Source organism: Ambystoma mexicanum, chromosome 6p, assembly GCF_040938575.1.
Source record: "Ambystoma mexicanum isolate Mex_15411 chromosome 6p, UKY_AmexF1_1, whole genome shotgun sequence".
Taxonomy (NCBI): Eukaryota; Metazoa; Chordata; class Amphibia; order Caudata; family Ambystomatidae; genus Ambystoma; species Ambystoma mexicanum.
In genome coordinates, this window is record NC_090935.1 from 359,576,828 (window position 1) to 359,596,133 (window position 19,306).

General features: G+C 50.3%; 1 protein-coding gene and 1 long non-coding RNA gene across 2 annotated transcripts in view; one reads left to right on the top strand and one right to left on the bottom strand.

Annotated features, from left to right (window-relative positions):
* The window catches only part of LMBRD2 (LMBR1 domain containing 2), a 1,998,085-nt gene extending 1,987,893 nt beyond the window's left edge, over window positions 1–10,192 (bottom strand). Inside the window, exon 1 of the mRNA XM_069627129.1 lies at window positions 10,108–10,192. The gene's annotated coding sequence lies outside the window, so the exon portion shown is untranslated. The remainder of the gene's footprint in view (window positions 1–10,107) is intronic.
* Window positions 1–19,306, top strand: part of LOC138511451 (uncharacterized) — a 680,777-nt gene that overhangs the window by 406,593 nt on the left and 254,878 nt on the right. The window lies entirely within an intron of this gene.

Below are 19,306 nucleotides of genomic sequence, written 5' to 3' on the forward strand. Positions count from 1 at the left end.
GTAAGCCTTTGTTCCCTTAGGCCCAGGATCAGAAGCAGAAGACACGATGAGCGTTCTGCTGCAGAGAATGCAGAATAACACAAAGCAAGATTCATCCATCGGGTGTGGTTTAAATAGCCTCCTGTAGTGCTTAGATGTCTCCTTCCACAGCCATGCCTAGGTAAGAAAAGAGTTCCTGCTTTCCAGAAGAGTTCCAGTGTTCTGAACCTAGGGAGTGGCTCCTGCCCCACCCAACAGGAAAAGTAGTCCCAAACAGAAGAGGATCAAGGGTTCAACTGGCAGGTAAGTAAGCAGCATGGTCTGCTGCAGGTAAGTCCACCCAAGCATTATGAGCCCGGCGCTTCCAGCGCTGGGACTGGGCATCTTTATGAGCCTGGTGCCACTGGCGCCAGGACAGGGTCCAAAAGGTCCCAATTGGGACTGGCTGGCACTCGGAACCGGGGTTATGGGTCTGCTTCCAAGGGAGTCGGGCAAGTCCTGATCTTTTGGAAGCAGAGATCATGACAGCCCACTGGTGATAGTGGTGCAGTGCAGGACCAGGGACAGGAGGCAGCACAGGCCGCCGCGGAGGTGCCTGTGTGCAATCCTGTCCCTGATCCTGTCCCTGCATCATCTTGCACCAGCAGGGATGCCTATGTCCAGACCCGTTTTCAGGCAGGGGATGAGCTCACGTCAACTGGCCTTCCTCTGCCTGCGGACGTGGCTATCCAGGTCCGGGTTGAGCCTGTCCTGGCTGGTGCGGCGTTGCGTCAACGGGCCATGCGAGGTGACCTGCAGTCTTTTCATGAGGAGACTGCACGTCATCTCGAATGGCTCGTTGACCAAGTCAGCCTGCTGGGACAGGTCACCCAGGCCGGATTCCTCCGTCTGATGGGGCTTGCTACAACCCCCTCCTCAACTGGACCCCCTACGTGCCAGTCGTCCTCTGTGCCATCTTCCCACCCATCAGTCACCTGGGTGCCCTGTGGAGCTGCCTCTGACGGTGCGGCCAGGTTGGTGGAGGAGGCATCCCTGCCACAGTCGGGAGTCGGACGTCCAGCAGGGGTGGCCACATCTACGACTGCACCCCAGCCAGCGGAGGATGTGCAGGCAGCAGGAGGCTGTGCACGGGCAGAGGCACAGCAGCAGCAGCAACGTGGTGGGAGCCATGAAGGCTCAGGGCCTTCAACATCGGAGGGGCAGGCATCGGCCGGCGGGCAGGAGGACCCAGGACAGAGAGTGTCTTCCGTGTGGCAGCGGTTGGGCCACGCCATAGATGCGGAGCGGCAGCGGGCGGAAGAGGCACGGCTCACAATGGTCAGGGCGGAGAACTCCATGCGGAGGGCCCTGAGGCGGGCCAAGTGCCTCGAGGCAATCCGCAGGGGTTTGGAGGTGGAGACGTCGACGGCCCTGCGGACCCTCTGGGCCATGGAGGAGGACCGCCTCCAGAACATTGAGGAGAAGTTCGATGATGCCCTGGCCATCCACAAGTGAGCCGTGAAACTAGCCCGCTGCCCTTGTACATAGTTATGTAGGTAGTGTTAGGTTTCATTTTTGTTTTGATTTTATTTGGACCTTTCGGACATTGGCCACATTTTTGTACATAGTTTATTTTATTAGTTAGTGTAGTTAGATAGGTTTCCTTTCTTTTGTTGGGATAATGGACCCTGACTTGTTCCCATGTACATAGTTCACTGTTGGATTGTATTTTTTTTTTCACTTTTTAACCATGGAGCAATGGCTTTCTTTTTCATTTCCCATTGGATTTTGTTTTGTGGACATGGACTTTGGACAACATTACTTTGGAATTTTATTTTTGGTTTTGCTTTTTTTCACGGACATGCTTTTTAATTTTTGTACATTCACATTTCTGTTTCTTCATTTTTTATTCTATTTATGTTTCCTTTAATACATATATTTTTTGGTGAACTTCAATGTGTGGTATCTCATTGGTTTCATGCATTTCATGATATGTGTTTTGAGATTCACTGACACCCATTGGGTGTATGTGAGGGAAATGTGTTTGTTTCGGAACTTGCAATTGGTGTTCTGGGATGTAATTGCAAATTATGAGTGGGTGGATGCAATACTCGGGTGGGTGTTTTGCATTTGAAGGCTGACCATAGGGACCAGGGATCTAGATTGTGATGACATGTTGGCTGGGGAACATGAGTTGAACATGGGTGGGGGCCTGCTGGCAGGTGCCCCACAGTGCTGGGGGTGGGGAACATGAGTTGGACATGGGTGGGGGCCTGCTGGCAGGTGCCCCACAGTGCTGGGGGTGGGGGTGGTGGGAGACATGGGTGGGGGCCTGGTGGAGGCTGCCCCTGGTGGCTGGGGAGTGGGGGTGGTGGGAGACATGGGTGGGGGCCTGCTGGAGGCTGCTCCTGGTGACTGGGGGGTGGGGGTGGTGGGAGACATGGGTGGGTGCCCCTGGTGGCTGGGGGTGCCCCTGGTGACTGGGGGGTGGGGGTGGTGGGGGACATGGGTAGGGGCCTGGTGGAGGCTGCCCCTGGTGGCTGGGGGGTGGGGGTGCTGGGAGACATGGGTGGGGGCCTGGTGGAGGCTGCCCCTGGTGACTGGGGGGTGGGGGTGCTGGGAGACATGGGTGGGGGCCTGGTGGAGGCTGCCCCTGGTGGCTGGGGGGTGGGGATGGTGGGAGACATGAGTGGGGGCCTGGTGGAGGCTGTGCTGGGAGACATTGGTGGGGGCCTGGTGGAGGCTGCCCCTGCACTGCTGGGGGGTGGGGGTGCTGGGAGACATGGGTGGGGGCCTGGTGGTGGGTGCCCCTGGTGGCTGGGGGTGCTGGGAGACATGGGTGGGGGCCTGGTGGTGGGGGCCCCTGCACTGCTGGGGGGTGGGGGTGCGGTGGAGGGTGCCCCTGGTGACTGGGGGTGCAGGGGGACATGCGTTGGTGGGCAGTAGTGCAAGTTGACATGTGGGTTGGCTGGGGGTCATGGCCATGGTGGATGGTGTGCCTGCAGGACATGTGCAGGGTAGGCCCCTGTGGTGTGAGCCACCTGCAGGGGCCGTGGAGGCTGTAGAGGGAACACCTTGGAGGACCCACACGTGCAATTCACGTGTGGTGCTCCCCGCGCACCCCTGTAATACACGTACCCTGCTCGCACAGGCCCAATCGCGTGTGGAACTTCCCGCGCACCCCTGGAATACACGTACCCTGATGGAATCGCGTGTTGAACTTCCCGCGCACTCCTGGAATACACGTACCCTGCTGATGTCGCGTGTGAAACTTCCCCCGCACCACGAAATACACGTACCCTGATGAGATCGCGTGTGGAACTTCCCGCGCACCCCTGAAATACACGTGCCCTGCTGATGTCGCGTGTGAAACTTCCCCCGCACCCCAAAATACACGTACCATGATGAAATTGCGTGTGGAATTTCCCGCGCACCCCTGAAATACACGTACCCTGCTGAAATCGCGTGTGGCACTTCCCGCGCACCCCTGAGATACTCGTACCCCAATCGCGTGTGGAAATTCCCGCGCACCCCTGAAATACACATACCCTGCTGAAATCGCGTGTGGCACTTCCCGCGCACCCCTGAGATACGCGTACCCTGCTTGCACGGGCCCAATCGCGTGTGGAAATTCCCGCGCACCCCTGAAATACACGTACCCTGCTGAAATCGCATGTGGCACTTCCCGCGCACCCCTGAGATATGCGTACCCTGCGGAAATCGCGTGTGGAACTTCCCGCGCACCCCTGAAATACGCGTACCCTGCTCGCACGGGGCCAATCGCGTGTGGTACTTCCCACGCACCCCAGTGATACACGTAGCCCGCTTGCCGTGCTGGTACAGGGTTAGCGCAGCCCTTTGCGCTGCATTGGGTATATTGATGGCTTTTCCCTGCGCGAGAGGCGTTCTTGGGGGCGTAACTGGCGCTGCTGCAGGGTCGCTGCGCCACGGCTGGTTTTGATGGCTGGAATCCATGAATACGCTGTGCGCGGAAATGGATTTTAGCACACGCGGCTGGCGCAGGGATTCGCACGCGCACACTGTGCGCCAGCCGCGTGCGCCACTTGTGCGCTGAATTCTATGAATTACCCCCTTAATCTCTCAGTGTGCAAAGCGCAGGTTTATAGCCTATACCCACTAAAGCTTTTCTCCAAACTTTAAATCTAGCTTCAGCTGTACCAATGCCATCATTGATATATGAATTGGGTCTTCTGTCCCTTCAAGCCTGGTTGCACTGTCGAGTCTTAACCTTGTATGGTAAAATGGTATTCCCCAAACAGGGAATTTTTTATGAAGACGTGTGTTGTGCTCTACTGGGTAATTGCTCTAGATTGCTGAGACAGATTAATCAAACTGCAGAAACTTTACTGGTAAAATGTGGTAGAAATATGTCTGATCTTGATACCAATCCAGTATGGGTGAAAAAGTTTCTTTGAGAAATGGGCTGGATTGAAACATTAAACAAGAAGTTAACGTCTCCATTACAAAGCCTTTGGTGTATTACCTAAATATTTGGAGTTCTAGCCTTGCCCGTTCTATCTGGGTCAATTTCGACCAAATTTGCTACTGACAGGGGAACTTATGTTATGTCGCTCCCCCGTAGTGGACTCTTCGATAGGTATATGTGTTTTTTGTAAACGTCCCGAAAGACTACGGACCTGAGGCATATACTAGTAGAATGCCCGGCTTCGATTGATATCCGCACAACATTTAGGAGTCTTTTTTTCAATAACAGTCTTGTCTTCCACGGATGATATCTGGAGCAGGATAAATGCCAGCAGAGAAATATTTTTAACTAAAGAGATAGTACAACTGTTGGATGTGCTGGGTTTCATAAAGAACTATGACTAGAAAATGAATTTTAAGAAAATAATGTTTTTGTTCTATTTCTTGTGTTTTATATATTGGGATCGTAATCAATGATTTCATTGTATATGTTTGTGTGAGCAGGTGCCTTTTCTATTTTTGATGAACTTTCATATAACATTTGTTCATATTGTGAAGGCCTACTAACTTTGGAATTGAGTATGAAATCGTGTATGTATTTGATCTGTATGTATATCTTTGTTGACAAATTTGAAAGATTAAATTTTGATCGAACCAAATAAAAAAAAGAAAATAATAAAAGGCAGCAATGGGAGGACGGGGGATGAGGGAAAAGGTAGCATCAGGAAGAAGAGTATAGGGAAATGGCCGGGAAGATAGGGATGGGGGAATGGGAGGAGGGGTAGCGCCAGAAGCATAAGGATGGTGGGGAAAAGGCAGCAGCAAAAGCACAGGGGCGCTTCCAAGGGGGGTCATGGCTCCCCTTATAAAAATGCTGCCCTCCCCTGCCCCCCCATCGGCCACCTTGCGAAAAAGCAAAAAATACTTTTTTTCGCACTGAACTGTGCATGGACAGTAATAATATGCCCAGTTCAGTGCGCAAAACATTTTTTGTGCGCTTTTTTCTTGCCACAAGCCCGGCCCGCAATGGATTGGACTGGAGAGTCAGAGAGCCACGCTGGCCCTGCCCACCATTGATGATCCAGTGGCAGTGAACCATCTTGGAAATAAACAGCCTCAGCGTGCGCATTTCTGCTTGGCTCGCACTGGCTCAGGCTGTGTTCCATCCAGGCGCCGGCAGTGCACAGGGCACTGGATTTTGCATGAATACTCTCTCCAAGCAAGATTACGAACTGGTTTTCAAATCAGGATTTTTTTTACATAACCCAAAACAGCCGTCGGGACATGGTATGTATTACTGCGATTTATTACTGCGATGTATTACTGCGATTCTAGATGTGCTGTGCCAAAAAGTAACACCTTGGAAGTTTGCAGAGAAGCAAAGGGTTCATAGCAGCGATCAGCGGGGGTTTTGTGGCTGGATAGAAAACTAAACGAACCACCTTACTAACTGCTGGTATAGTGTAATGAGCTTTTCCATGTCCCTACCTTCAATGCTACCACTGACTGCTTCAAAGGAATAGCAATGTGTAGTTTGGCTTTATAAAGAAGAATGCCCACACGTATCCAGCACCCTGGATTTTCATACCTCCGCCACTTACACTGCCTATATAAACGCACAGTGGCAGTGCGTTATCCCCTATGCCGCTCCCAGCTTATTTTCTTGGGGTAGCAATAGCCGAGGAGTGAGTGGATTTTTTGTATGGGCAATATATAGGTATATTAAAGGAGCCTGTTAATATGTTGCATGAACAAAGTCAATTGACTATTTTACAAGAGTGGACATGACACGTGTATATGATGTAGACCATAGATTTGTATATGAACAGCACACCTTTTGAGGGATTCCTTTTTGACACGTGCAGAAACTCCAAAGGAGGGGGGCAAGAGGTCCCCTATGGCACCCCTAAACGTGTTTAGTCAACTTGCCTCGGAGATCCGATTGCAACCTGCAGCCATTGGTTTAAATCCAAACAGGGGCGGTTACAAAGCGTTTTCCAATAGTGTTTTTCTATTATACAACACTTCTGTGAATTAGGCCCTTAGAATACAGAGCGGGTGAAATTCAGAGCCAAACAGTACATAAAGGACCCATGGGGGCTACACGCTTCTTCCATGTGTCCGTAAGTGTTCACACTTTAAGGATTACATGTGATATCATGATTCGAAGAGAGCAATGCCATCGGCCAGTTCTGATGTCATAAACAAACACTACACTACAGCCGTACAGTTTTCAAATCACATTTGGAAGCTTAGAATAGGATCTGCCAGTTACGGCGCTATCACTAGCAGCAGGCATCACTGCTGTTATGCCCAGCTGGCAAGAACCTGTCTTATTGCTCACCTCGGAGAGCTTTGTATTTACTTAAACAAATACACTGCTCTCCGAGGTGAGAAAACAGGCATTGCAGTGAAGTGTAGAGGCGGGGGACAAAAGCCTGCCAGCCTATCAATAGGGCTCCCTCCACTCCCATGTTGCACCTAAAGGCTTAACTGCTGGCTCAGCTTTTACATGGCCCATGCTTTCAATTACCATTAACAAAATAAATAGTATATTTGTGTGCATGCAGGGATTGTATGCATGCATGTATGTGTGCATGCATGCGAGGGAGTGTGTAAATGGTTGTATGTTTGTATGCTAGGAGGTGTCTGCAAGTGCACACCTATGAATGAATGCAGTGTGACTGTGTGAATGGTGTGACTGCGCGTGTTAATGAGCGCACAGTATAAATGTTCTGGGGACTCGTGTGAATGACCCATCAGCTGTGTGGGTGCATGTGTCTGAATGTCTCCATATCTCTGTATCTGGGGAGCGGCATTGTGGAATGAACATTTTTTGACAAGATCATGGCATGTTTTGTCTTTTTTGGGCAAATGAAAGCCAATTTGAGTGTTTTTTATGCGATGATGGGGTTGGAGTGGGGGTGGGGAGAATACTGCAGTGGGGCTGGCCTGGCTGGGTCTTACTGTGGCATGGAATCTTGTACTCGAATTAAGGTCAAAGGCAACATGATGAGTGTTCTTACATGGGGAGCGCATGTTTGCTTATTTTGACCTGGGTCTTTATTTTACTGGTGTTTAAGGTCAAAGGCAACATATATATCCTTACATGGGGCGGGGATATAGCATGATGCATGCAACATAAGTGTTCTTATATGGGGGGGATTTGTGTGATGATATGCTATTTATATAGCGCTTTCGCCAAAGCGATATACAGAGAACATATTTACATCAAATGTATCACCCAGCCAAAGTTTGCACTCATTTAATGAGCTTTATTTATTGACATCACCCAAACCCCTAAGTATCACGGCGGTGCTACAAATTGGTGAGCAGGGAAAACAGTACAGACTAAGAGAGAGGTAACAAGGTGCAAAAGCAAAATAATAGTACGAGGTCCGTAGAGGAGGGTAGAGATCACGGTGGTCACTTTGAAGTATGAAAGACAGAGTTGGCCTTGCCCGGATTTGAACCTGCGAATCACACGGATTACAAAAGCATGTGCCCAACCCACTGAGCTATCTTACCAGCTAGCCAGCAAGAGCATGTTTTCTTTCTGTGGCATTGCAGTTTATTACTGGTGTTAGGGCCAAAGGCAACATAAGTATTCTTACATTGGGGTGGGGGCATTTGTGCTGCCTGCAAGGCTATGTTCTTTTACTGTGGCATGACATTTTTTACTGCCATTAGGGAGCAAATACAACTTGATGAGTGTTCTTATATGTGGAGTGGTGGATATGTGTAGCCAGCAAGGATATATTTTCTTACTGTGGTGTGGCCTTTTTTCACTGGCATTAAGACAACGCCAACAGGAGTATGTTCTTACATGGGGATACTGACATTTATCGGAAGAGCTAGCATAAACATGCTTTGTTATAGTATCGTTACTGGCATTATTGACAAAGCAAACATGAGTATTTTCCTATGTGGGAATAGTGCCATATATAGGTGCACCAGAATGGACATGTGTGAGCACAATCAATATGAAAATGCTTTTTTTTTTACACTTGCAGAGCACTGGCATATAGCGGGCAAAGGCATTATGAAAATGTGTTCGACAATGCTCCTGTGCATTGTTGGTGGCTTGGCATCTAATTTACTTTTTATGTCTGACCCTACAAAACCTATTGTAAACTGTGTGGCTTTTTACCTAATTTATCACAAAGTGTACTGTAAAATGCATTATTTTAACCCATTATTTAAAACCTTTTCTCAAGGGGACAAACCCCCTTGATTGGTTCACCCTCTCACTACTCTATATCACTCCTATGCATATGGCTGGGGGCAGAACAAGTGCCCTTCCTTCCGCAGGCTCTTCTTAGTGTGGGCCCTACAACATTAGCTCCAGGCCACACTTGTTACAGAATAATGACTAGGCTTCTGGTGAGTTGGGGTGAAAGATGGATCTAATGGGCCAAAGGAAGGCGTGATATCTACACAGCCTCATGGGCTTGGGTAGGGGGTGTTAGGACCAGGTGTGGATCCAGTAGCGCAATAGGTTTAATATCCTGTCTCACTAACAGTTTTCAAAACTGCCATCCAGCCCCCCTGCCAAAATGTTGAGACTGGATCCGCCCCTGTGTGGCACCCTGTGTGCCACCCCAAGATTTCCTGTGGCCTCATCTGGCCACCCCTATGAAAAATGTCTAGGGGCGCCACTGCAAAAGCATAGGGAAGATGGGGCTGGGAGAAAGCACCGGGAAGATAAGGTTAGGGAAATGGCAGCACCAGAAAGATAGGGATGGGGGAATAGCAGCGCTGGAAGGATGGGGAGAGGGAAATGGCAGCACAAGGAAAATGGAGATATGGGGGAATGGCAGCACTGGGATGCATGGGTGGCACCAGGCCCTGTCTAGGAAGGGCTAGACCCCTCCCCCCCCGGACCCCACTTTGAGGCAGAAGCTATCACTCTGCTGTGGCTCCAACAGCAGAGGGTGCAAAGGTAAGATGTCAAATTTCACAACTATGAAAGCAGTGTACTTATTCACTCATTACCGTGATGGCAGCCGCAAACATATAGAGACATAATACAAAACCCTTCGAAAGCCATATCAACAGACCCCCCGCCCCACTCCCCCATACGATGAAGCCAAAGACTTAACTGCTCTAGTGATTCGAATCTTTGTGCAACAAAATATCCTCTGAACTGGGAGGAGGGGTGTCGGGCAGAGATGCATCTAATGGGCAAAGAGAAGGTGGGACAGCAATTTTGCCTCCTGAGCTCAGAGGACGAAAGTGGTCAGCGCAAATGGTTTAAAGGCCACACTCACTACCAGCTTTTCAAACTGCCAGCCAGCACCACAAAATATTGAGGTTTGCTCCGCCCCTGCCGGTACGGTGGGGAAATGGGAAGAATGGCAGCCTCGGTATGATGGGCAGATGGGAATGACAGTTCCGGGATGATGGAGGCAATGCAGTTTCGGTGATGAATGGGAGAGAAGTGAGTGTCAGGAACAGGAGAGAAGGCATTGCACGGATAGGAACTGCCGTCACTATCGATGCTAGGATAGGAACTACTATCAATGCTGGGATAGGACGAGTGTGATGGAAAGGTCTGTGAGGAAACTCCTACCAGGGAAAGGTTGGATGCCCTCATGAAGCTGGGATGGAGAGGAACCACTGTCAATGCTGAATGGATGAACCCTATTTCCTACCTTGTGCTTCCTAGGTGGCACAAATACGGTGCTCAATTCTTTGACTTACCTGCATTCCTTGCTGGATCAGCAGTGGCTAGTTCGCATCGAGAAACGGACCCTAGCAACGCTCCGTTCTTTCTTTATCACGTGGGTTGCACGTTCGGGCGTGTCTGGGAAGTCACGTGCATCGCGTTACACACTTCATCAATTTGTTGTCTTTGCAAGGCATGGCACGAGCGTGAAGGTTGGCGTAGACTCGTGGTAGAGAGAAGGAGGGACCTCAATAGAGCATCGTGGCCGAAAGCGGAAACATACCATTACCATTTTAATTGCATACACGGTTGTTATTTTAATAGAGCTGGCGATTTGGCCTGCTTGTCGAATGGGGTATGTTGGTGATTTGTTAGGTGCAATACAGTGTTTTTTTTTTGTACAATGGGCCTGAGTAAGTACGGCATTCCTCCGTTCCCGGGCGATTTTCCAGTATACCAGTTTACAGTAGTACCACAGAGAGTAACGTTTTGTTTGTTTTCTTGCTGAGTGCCCTTTTTTTTTGCTCTGCTTTCTGGAGATGGGTATTTTGGGGATGTATGTGTGTTGGATCTAACCACGTCTGTGGGGGATTGGAGGAGATGCTGCGCTCCCTTTATCTGTTGGTGGGGGAATCCCTGGGCCCTACCGTCATGCTCTGTGAGCCCCGGGCCTCCCTCCTCTCCAGAGACTCAGACGGAGGCGAAGCAACAGGCTCGGACTCCCCAGTCGCGAATGCCGCGGCCGGTAACGGCCCCTTTATTTATAAGGCACGCGGCGGCATGCAACGTCACACCGCTGCGTGCTATTCCCTTAAAGGGGGCAGCACTACACTCCTCCTTTTTCATGAGGACAATAAAAAATAACATCACACTCTACACAACTGCAATGAGCATCTACACCTAACACCCTTAACCCAAACAGCTAACTCCCCAATGATCCCCTTTATTCATAGCCGCCCCTTCCCCCACTCTGCAGGTGCCTCCATGTCGGGCACCATCATGAGTCCAATACAAAGTCACTGAAACAAGCAGGTTTCCCTTGCCCTGTCCTCAGGGGGTACCCCCTGATCGCCTCTGGGTTAGGGGTCACAACGTTGGCTGGCGTCCTCACCGGGGATCGAGCGAAGGGCTCGGCACACCCGCCCTCGTCGGGTATGTCCACACAGTCCTTGTCTACTGGCGCCTCAGCCCTGGGCTCCCTCAGCTTCTTGAAGAAGCTAACGTTCCGGGTGACTGAGGATTCGCCGTCTGACGCAGTCAACATGGACCCCTTGACTGCTATCACGTCAAGCAGTTCAGGCTCATAAGTTAGTGACAGTTTTCTGCAGGGGTGCCTGTTCCTTATCAGGACCTCGTCCCCGGGCACGAGTTGTTGTCGAAAACCTCTCCTCTGATTCTCTTGTGCAATTCTTAATTGCCGCTCCAGCTCCACTTGTTGCATGTCAATGACCGCCGGCTCCTTCTCCCGCACTTCCGGTAGCAGCCCTCTCGTTCACTGCTTGAAAAGGGCTTTGGCAGGGGCCAGTCCTGTTGAGGTGTGCAGGGTTGTTCTATACACCCTCAGAAATTGGTAGAGCGTCCTCTCCAGACTCTGTCCTTGCTCTTGCGCGATCCGAAATGGAGCCCCATTGTCTGAACAGAGTACTGAGGGGAGACCATAGACTGTAAATACCTTTTCCACCGCCACCACCACATGCTCGAAGGCCACCGACTGGATGAACTCCACCTCTGGGTATCTGGAGTACTCATCCACCACCACCAGGAAGTGGTTCCCCTGTGACGTGGAACCAAAATCAGCATGGACCACCTCCCAGGGTTGCGTGCCGCATGGCATGGCCTCTATGGCAGGCTCCCTCTTGGCAGGCGACACTGCCTGACACCACACACATGATGCAACATAGTTGTCCACCCGTTTTTCTAGCTCGGGGAACCAGACCTTGAGGCGTAGTTGGACTTTGGTCTTTGCAGCCCCTTGATGGCCTTGGTGTGCTAGGCCTATCACCTCCTGTACTTTCACCTGCGGGACCACGATTCGGTCACCTCTCAACAGCAGTCCTTTTTCTGAAAATGACAGCTCCTCCCACACTCTCCACAGCTGCTCGAAGACCATTTTTGCTTCCTCTGTGCGCACAGCCAGCGACTCCAGGACACTCATCCATGAACCCTGCTGCAGGGCTGCCTTAAGTATGCAGAAACACTCGTCGTTGGCCACTGCGGCTTCCAGATCTTCCACCGGTAATGCATTCGGAGTGGAGGCTTTGACCACCAGCTGAATATGGTCACTGGCCTCTTCCGTACAGTTGTCCGCTTCTCCGTCCTGGTGGCTCCCCGGATGGCGAGAGAGGTAGTCGGCTGCATTGTTGGCACCCGGCCGATACACTAACGAGACCCCGTATTCCAACAGGGCCAGCATCCACCTCTCAATCCTCGCCGGTGGTTTTGGGGATGAGCCGGCCAGGATTGGCAGTAGGGGCTTGTGGTCAGTCACCACGGTCACCAGCCTTCCCAGGATGTATGGCCGGAAGTGTCTGCATCCCCATAGGACAGCCAGCGCTTCTCGCTCTATCTGCGAGTATCGCTGCTCGGTGTCAGACAGGGCCTTGCTGGCATAGGCCATGGGGTGGACACTGGAGTCAGGCCAAACGGGCTGGCGTCCACGACAATCTCAGATTGCAGGGCCGGGTCGAAGAAGGCCATCGTGTCTTCCTCAGTAAGGGCGCTTTTAATGTCCTCGAACGCCACCTGTTCCAACGGTCCCAACTGCCACACCGTTTCCTTCCTGGTGAGGGCCTATAGCGGCTCTGACCTGGATGCAAGGTTTCTGATAAACCGGCCACAGTAGGTGACCATCCCCAGGAAGCTTCTCACTTCAGACACATTCTCAGGTGGTTTCGCATCCTTGATGTCTTTCACCTTCCTGGGGTCCGGAGACACTCCACCCTCCTTGGACATGAATCCAAAGAACTCTATACTCGTCCTCAGGAATTCACTTTTTTCATGGTGGAGTGTTAGGCCAAGTGACTGAAGCCTCTCAAAAGTCTTCGCCAGTCTTTGCAGATGGTCCACTTCTGACTGGGCGAACACCAGGATGTCATCACTGATGTTGAGAACACCCTCTAGGTCTGCCAGCGCCCCCCTGATAATGTTTTGGAATCCCTCAGCCGCCGAGGAGACCCCGAAGCTGCGTCGCTTCTACCCGTATAGACCCCGGTGGGTCGTGAAAGTCATGATGTACCTCGACTCTGGATGCAGTAGGACTTGGTGGTAACCTGCCCTTAGGTCGAGCTTCGAAAGGAAGCCAGCTCCCTGCTGTTCTGCGATAATGTCATCAATCGTGGGAGTGATATGGCGTTCCCTCCTGATGGGCTTATTGGGAAGCCTCATATCTACACAGATTTGTACAGAGTCGGGTTGCTTAGGTTTTCTTGCCACAACATATGTAGACACCCAAGGCGTCGGACCTTCCACCTCCTCTGTGATGTCCTGGTTCACCAGGTTGTCTAGTTCTTTGTCCACCAATTCCCTCAGGTGGAAAGGCACCCTGCGGTGCTTGAGGGCAATTGGCTGCACTGACTCATCAATGTGAAGTTGCACTGGATCCCCAACCATGCAGCCAATCCCTTGGAACAGGCCTGCATACTTTTCCAGCAGTGTTTGGATGTCCTCCACATAGACGGAGTATGCGAAGCTGACCAGTCCGAGGGCTTCGGCCGCCGCACAGCTCAGAAGGGTGTTGGTACTGACTGGGGTGACATAAAACCTTGCTTTGATTTTCAAGCTCCCATGCCCTACCCGAGCCACAAATGCACCATCCAGGGGAATAGGATGTGATCCCCCGAATGTGAAAATGCGTGCCTTCGGGGATGACAGTCTGGGCGGGCAGGGCATGGCATCATAATGCTGACGGGCCATGACATTGACTGAGGCCCCCGTGTCCACCAGCACCGATACCGGAGAGTCGTTTACTGTCACAATGCATCTAGGCTGTATTCGGCCCTTGGACTGGAGGGCATCAATGCTTAATATGAAGAAGATATTCTCCTCTTCTTCCTCCTCCTCCTCGTCAGGTTGAGCACTTTCCTCCCCTTGATTGACTTGGGCAACATTTGGAGGGTGAGATTGTCTAAACAGCCCGGATCGCACTGGGCCTCTTAGTACAATCACCGGCAGGGACGCTCGGCACACCCTTGCAAAGTGGTCCATTGTGCCATACCGTCGACATGGCCTCCCTGCGGCTGGGCATTCACCGGGGTGGGGCAGGTCATGGCCGCATTTTTGGCATGTTTCGCCTGACTTCCCGCCCCTGTCACGGAAATTGCCAGGCCGTCTCCGAGGACCTCTGCCTCCCTGACCCAAAGCACACACCTCTTCTGTGTACAGCTGGGCTGGCGGCATACACTAATGCGGCCAGCTTGCTGCCGTCGCTGCTTTCCATAGTAGCCCGAAAATACATGTCTAGGCGATCAACCCATCGCCTCCACCTGGGCCCCAGGCTGGATGGGGGGGCCAGACAAGTCAAACTCGAGTATGGGTGGTAGTGCCGCCGGTTCCTTCATCTGGGCCATTGCTGGAGGTAGTAGTGGTGGGGGCGCTTGCACTTGTGGGGCAGCCTGGGCCCGTCCTGATTTGCTTGGTCATTCATGGGTTAGAGCGCACAGGCACCCCTTCTTCATGTACAGGTGCTGCAACCCACCCAGCCAGCTAGGTCTTCCACCTTCCAGACCAGGATCTCAGGCCTCCTTGATCTTCAGAACTCCCCACCATGTACTTCACCAGTGCACAGGCACTCACCAGCTTCCAGCAGTAGTACTTGACCAATGTCCAGTTGGTAGGTTGTCCAGCAATTGAGGAGTGTCCAAAAATTGAGCCAGTGAGGCCTAAGGTGGGAGTCCCAGGATAGCAAATCTCCTCCCAGGGCCTTCACTTCACTCAGTGAAAATACACCTAAAAATCACAAAATGTTGTAAAGATCAGGCATGTCCATGTAGGGGTAGCGGTCCGCTACCCACATGTCCAAAAATTGTGGCTGGATGGCACTCACAGGCCCCATCGGAGCTCTGTGGAGTTGAGGGGACAAAATGGCCACCGCCGCGTTGGCTGCCCCACCCCCAAGCGTTGAACGAGGTATCCTTCCCTTGTTCGGTGAAAAAATTTAATTTAATAATCAGGCCGGGTCCGGGCATGTTGTGGCCTCGTCGCCACTGTTATGTGCTGGTGGGGGAATCCCGGGCCCCCACCGTCGTGCTCTGTGAGCCCCGGGCCTCCCTCCTCTCCAGAGACTCACACAGAGGCGAAGCAACAGGCTCGGGCTCCCCGGTCGCGAATGACGTGGCCGGGAAGGCCCCCTTTATTTATAAGGCATGCAGCGGCATGCAACGTCACGCCGCCGCGTGCTATTCCCTTAAAGGGGACAGCACTACACCCCCAAGGCTAGGCCTGTCGGGTGCACAGCGCAAAGGAAGACATGCGACAACCTGGAGGTTCAATGGTACACTCTGTAAACGACCCTGAAGTCCCCTGGGTCACGCCTCTTTATTCTTCTGTGGTGTCACGTGACCCATCTCAGGACGCATTACATCATGACACGGAAAGTGGAATAGAGGCCCGTCTTCACGCCCGCAAGGCAGACCAAGACGGAGCCTGTCAAACAGTAACACTGTGTGTGTGTCTCATTGCGCGCTGCACCACGCGCCGAGGCCACACACAGACCTACAACATTGGCGACGAGGGTCATGGACCTTTGCGTACGCCCGCCAGCTGGGGGATCTGCTACATCCGGACCTCTGGTCCACACGGAGTGCTGTCCCACAGCCTGCAGCAGAGCCTCATGCTCCCGCACGCCAGTAAGAGTTCCCACCCCATTAGCAGCCTCATACCGCACACCACTGGCTCCGGACAGAATTTTTGGAACGCCCAGAGCATTACACTTGCCACTGGCTCCTCAATCATTGGGGGTGGAGGCTCACCAGAAAGAAAAATTATCAAGATCAACGTGGCTCTCTCAGGACAGTGCTTGTGTGCTGCCACCACATCTACCAAGGAGCGCTATACTGGAAAATTGCGAGCACAGCCACCCCACCAAAGTGGGACAGCCTACATCACTCATAGAAGCAGCGGCTCTTCAGGAGCGCCTGTGCACCCCGTTGAAGGTCTCCTCATCAGCCAAGGGACTGGGGCAGTGGCTCCATTCGGAGTGCCTGTGCACCCCTGCATCAACACCCGTGCCAACGTCCCATACCAGGTGCCATGTTGGCTGAGGACGTTGCAGCAGCCCCCACCACGGCTGCAGGGAGGGTCATCCCAACAACGTGGCTCACTTACACCCCTATCTGAGTTCGACATCGACGGGGCCCCGAAGTCACTAGGACCATGATGGGAACTGTGGTGGCAGCGCCTAGAAATGTACTTCAATGTAACGGGTAAAAAAGACTACCTAACCAAGAAGTGTACCACGATATATTCGGCCGGACCTGCAGTCCACAAACTATTTAAAACCCTGCGCCCTGCAGACGACTCATATGACGCAGCCGTCAAGGCGCTGAAGGACTACTTCGCCCCTAAGGTGAGCACAGACTAAGAGAAGTTCATAATTCTTTATTATTTAATGTATTTAGTTTATTACAAACTTTTCATTTTTCGTTCCAACACTCCATTTAGTTCAATTTAAAGCAGAAGGTCAGAAGAATAACATTTTTCCTTTTCAGACCAAAAGATCACATCATAATAAGTTTAAAGCTTATCACTTACACACCCAGGCAATTTTTGTAAATGCGGCTTCAAGAAATGTAACCATAGCAAAGTTAACTCTCTGATTTTGGCCACCATAGACAAGTTCCATTTCTCAGCATCTAGATCCGCTATTCCAAAGATTTTTTCATACAAGTGAATTGATCTTAAGTCTTCCAAGTTTGGGCAAAACAGGGTCAGATGTTTCAAAGTTTCTCTCTGACAGTCACAAAGTCGGCATTTGTCTGTTTCTTGATGCATATCATACCTCATAACATAAGAGTAGGTTTATTATGCAGTATATTCAGCCTAATCTCAAGATCAAATCCTGCTGTTTATTATTTGGGAATGTTTTCAAACACCCTGGGATAACATTCAATTGCCCATAGTTTTATTTGGATAGAGAATGTGTGGATGACCATTGCTCTTTTTCCGTTTCTCACCAGTCATCTGCCCATAGAATCTTTTTTACAAGCATTGGGTTTTTAAATAGGGTTTCAATGGATGTACCTAAATTATGAAGCATTGATGCACAGTCTTTCTTCCAATGGTTTAGGGACCTTTGTGCTTGATTCACTGATCTAAATCACTTCAAATTCCAGGGGCTATTTGTCAAATTTGCTTTCCTAAATACCATTAGCGCATTCTACGCTACTTTGGCATATAATGATGTTAGCCCCAATTCATGTTGAATAACTGCCTCTGGAACAGCTATCGGCAGATGTAAAATTTGTTTCCAGAAGGAACCTTCCAGGTAGTCCCACAATTCCCAGCAGAGACCTAGACAGGCTTCCACCCCAAAAGTAAGTACAGGTGACACCTTTTGCGTGTAGAAGGTTATAGTTGGCTCAAGGGAAAATTTCCCATACCTTCGATCAACCGCCCTGCCTTGTGCAGTGAGATGTTCAACTTTCCCTATCCGGCAGTCAATCAATGCATTCTCTCCTTTTGCCACACTTAATATCATCCCCAGATATTTTAATTCCTTTACTGGGGCCAGATGTTTCCCATCTATCAACAAGCTCTCTTTGTTCTTCTTCCCTCCTCTCACATCAACAAATACCATTATTTCTGATTTGGCAGCATTGATTTTCAGGTTATTTTTATCCACATATTTCTGCAGGATATTTAGTTTTCTTTTCAGACCGATTTTGGTCTAATCCAAAAGGACCAAGCCGTCTGCATATAATAGCCACCCAACCTCCATTCCATTGATTTGCGGTGTAAATGTTATTGTGTCTTCCAAAACCCTTTTCAGTCTCGATTTTCTTTGTAAGATTCCCCTGTTGGTCCAAGTTAATTTGCATGTTTGTTCCTGAGTACAGATCTTTGATGGCATTGGGCGTCCTTTAGATTTTAATTTCTTCCACAATAGATTGTGATCTATACTGTCACGCTTGTTCCAAATCTATGCTGGCCATGAAGATTTTATTTTTCTTGTGGGCAGCTCGCAATTTTAGGAGACTAAATAATAGCAGATTTAGACTGCACCCAACCTCTTTAACAAAGTCCCCCTGTCTACTATCAAAACTCCTTGTCACTTTAATCCACTCTTTCAGTTGCTTTAAAAGAATCATCGCAAAGATTATCCCCAGGACGTCAAGTAATGCGATTGGTCTATAGTTCATTGGTAACAGACAGCCCCCTTTTTTAAATATCCGGACCACTATCAACGCCTTTCATGATTTTGGGATTTTGCCTTTCTTCATTATTCTTCTGAACAGAATTTCACAGAGATCGACCCACAGTTCCGGTGTGGCTTTCAAGGTGGCATTAGAAATGCCATCCGGTCCTGGTGCACAAGCTGACTTGCTTTTTTTTATAAGCAATACAATCTTCTCCCTCTCAAATTCAATGTTCCAGCTCTGCGGTTGTTTTGCTTCCATCTCCAAATGTGTTTTCATTACTAAGTCTGGCTTTCTGCTGTCTTTGCCAGTTCTTATCTTTGCCTCCTTTTACGTGGAAGCTCCTTTTTATTTGGCAGCTTTGAGTTTTTCATCTGTTCTAGATCTTTTCTAAGTAGCTTCTTTTGTGTGGCTACCTCCATGTCATAAATGTGGGTTGGTTTGAATCTTGGCTTTACATTTTTTGCTTTGCATTCTCTAAAGACTAGCGAAATTGGATTGTACTCCATCTCTTCCGGCTCACAATTTTGCCACACCAATAGATCTTTGATTATTGAATGAATATCTTTGGGCTGTATACGTAGTCTATTTAGTCCTCCCTCTACTTCAACCCGTTCATTCCATCATTGGGAGTTTTCGTGGGTCATTCTCCAGATGGACACTTTAATTTGGTCATGATCACTGTACGGAACCTGCTCCACGATCAAGGAAATAATGACTGGAAGGAAATTTTCGGACACAAAAAAATACTCCAAAGTGGCCTTCTTCATACCATTTGACCAAGTGGCGGCTGGGATATCTCCCTTGATATTTCCATGAAGGGGATTAATCCCCCTTATCTCAATTTCTTCCATCCATTCCTGGCCATGACAGTGTTTTAGTT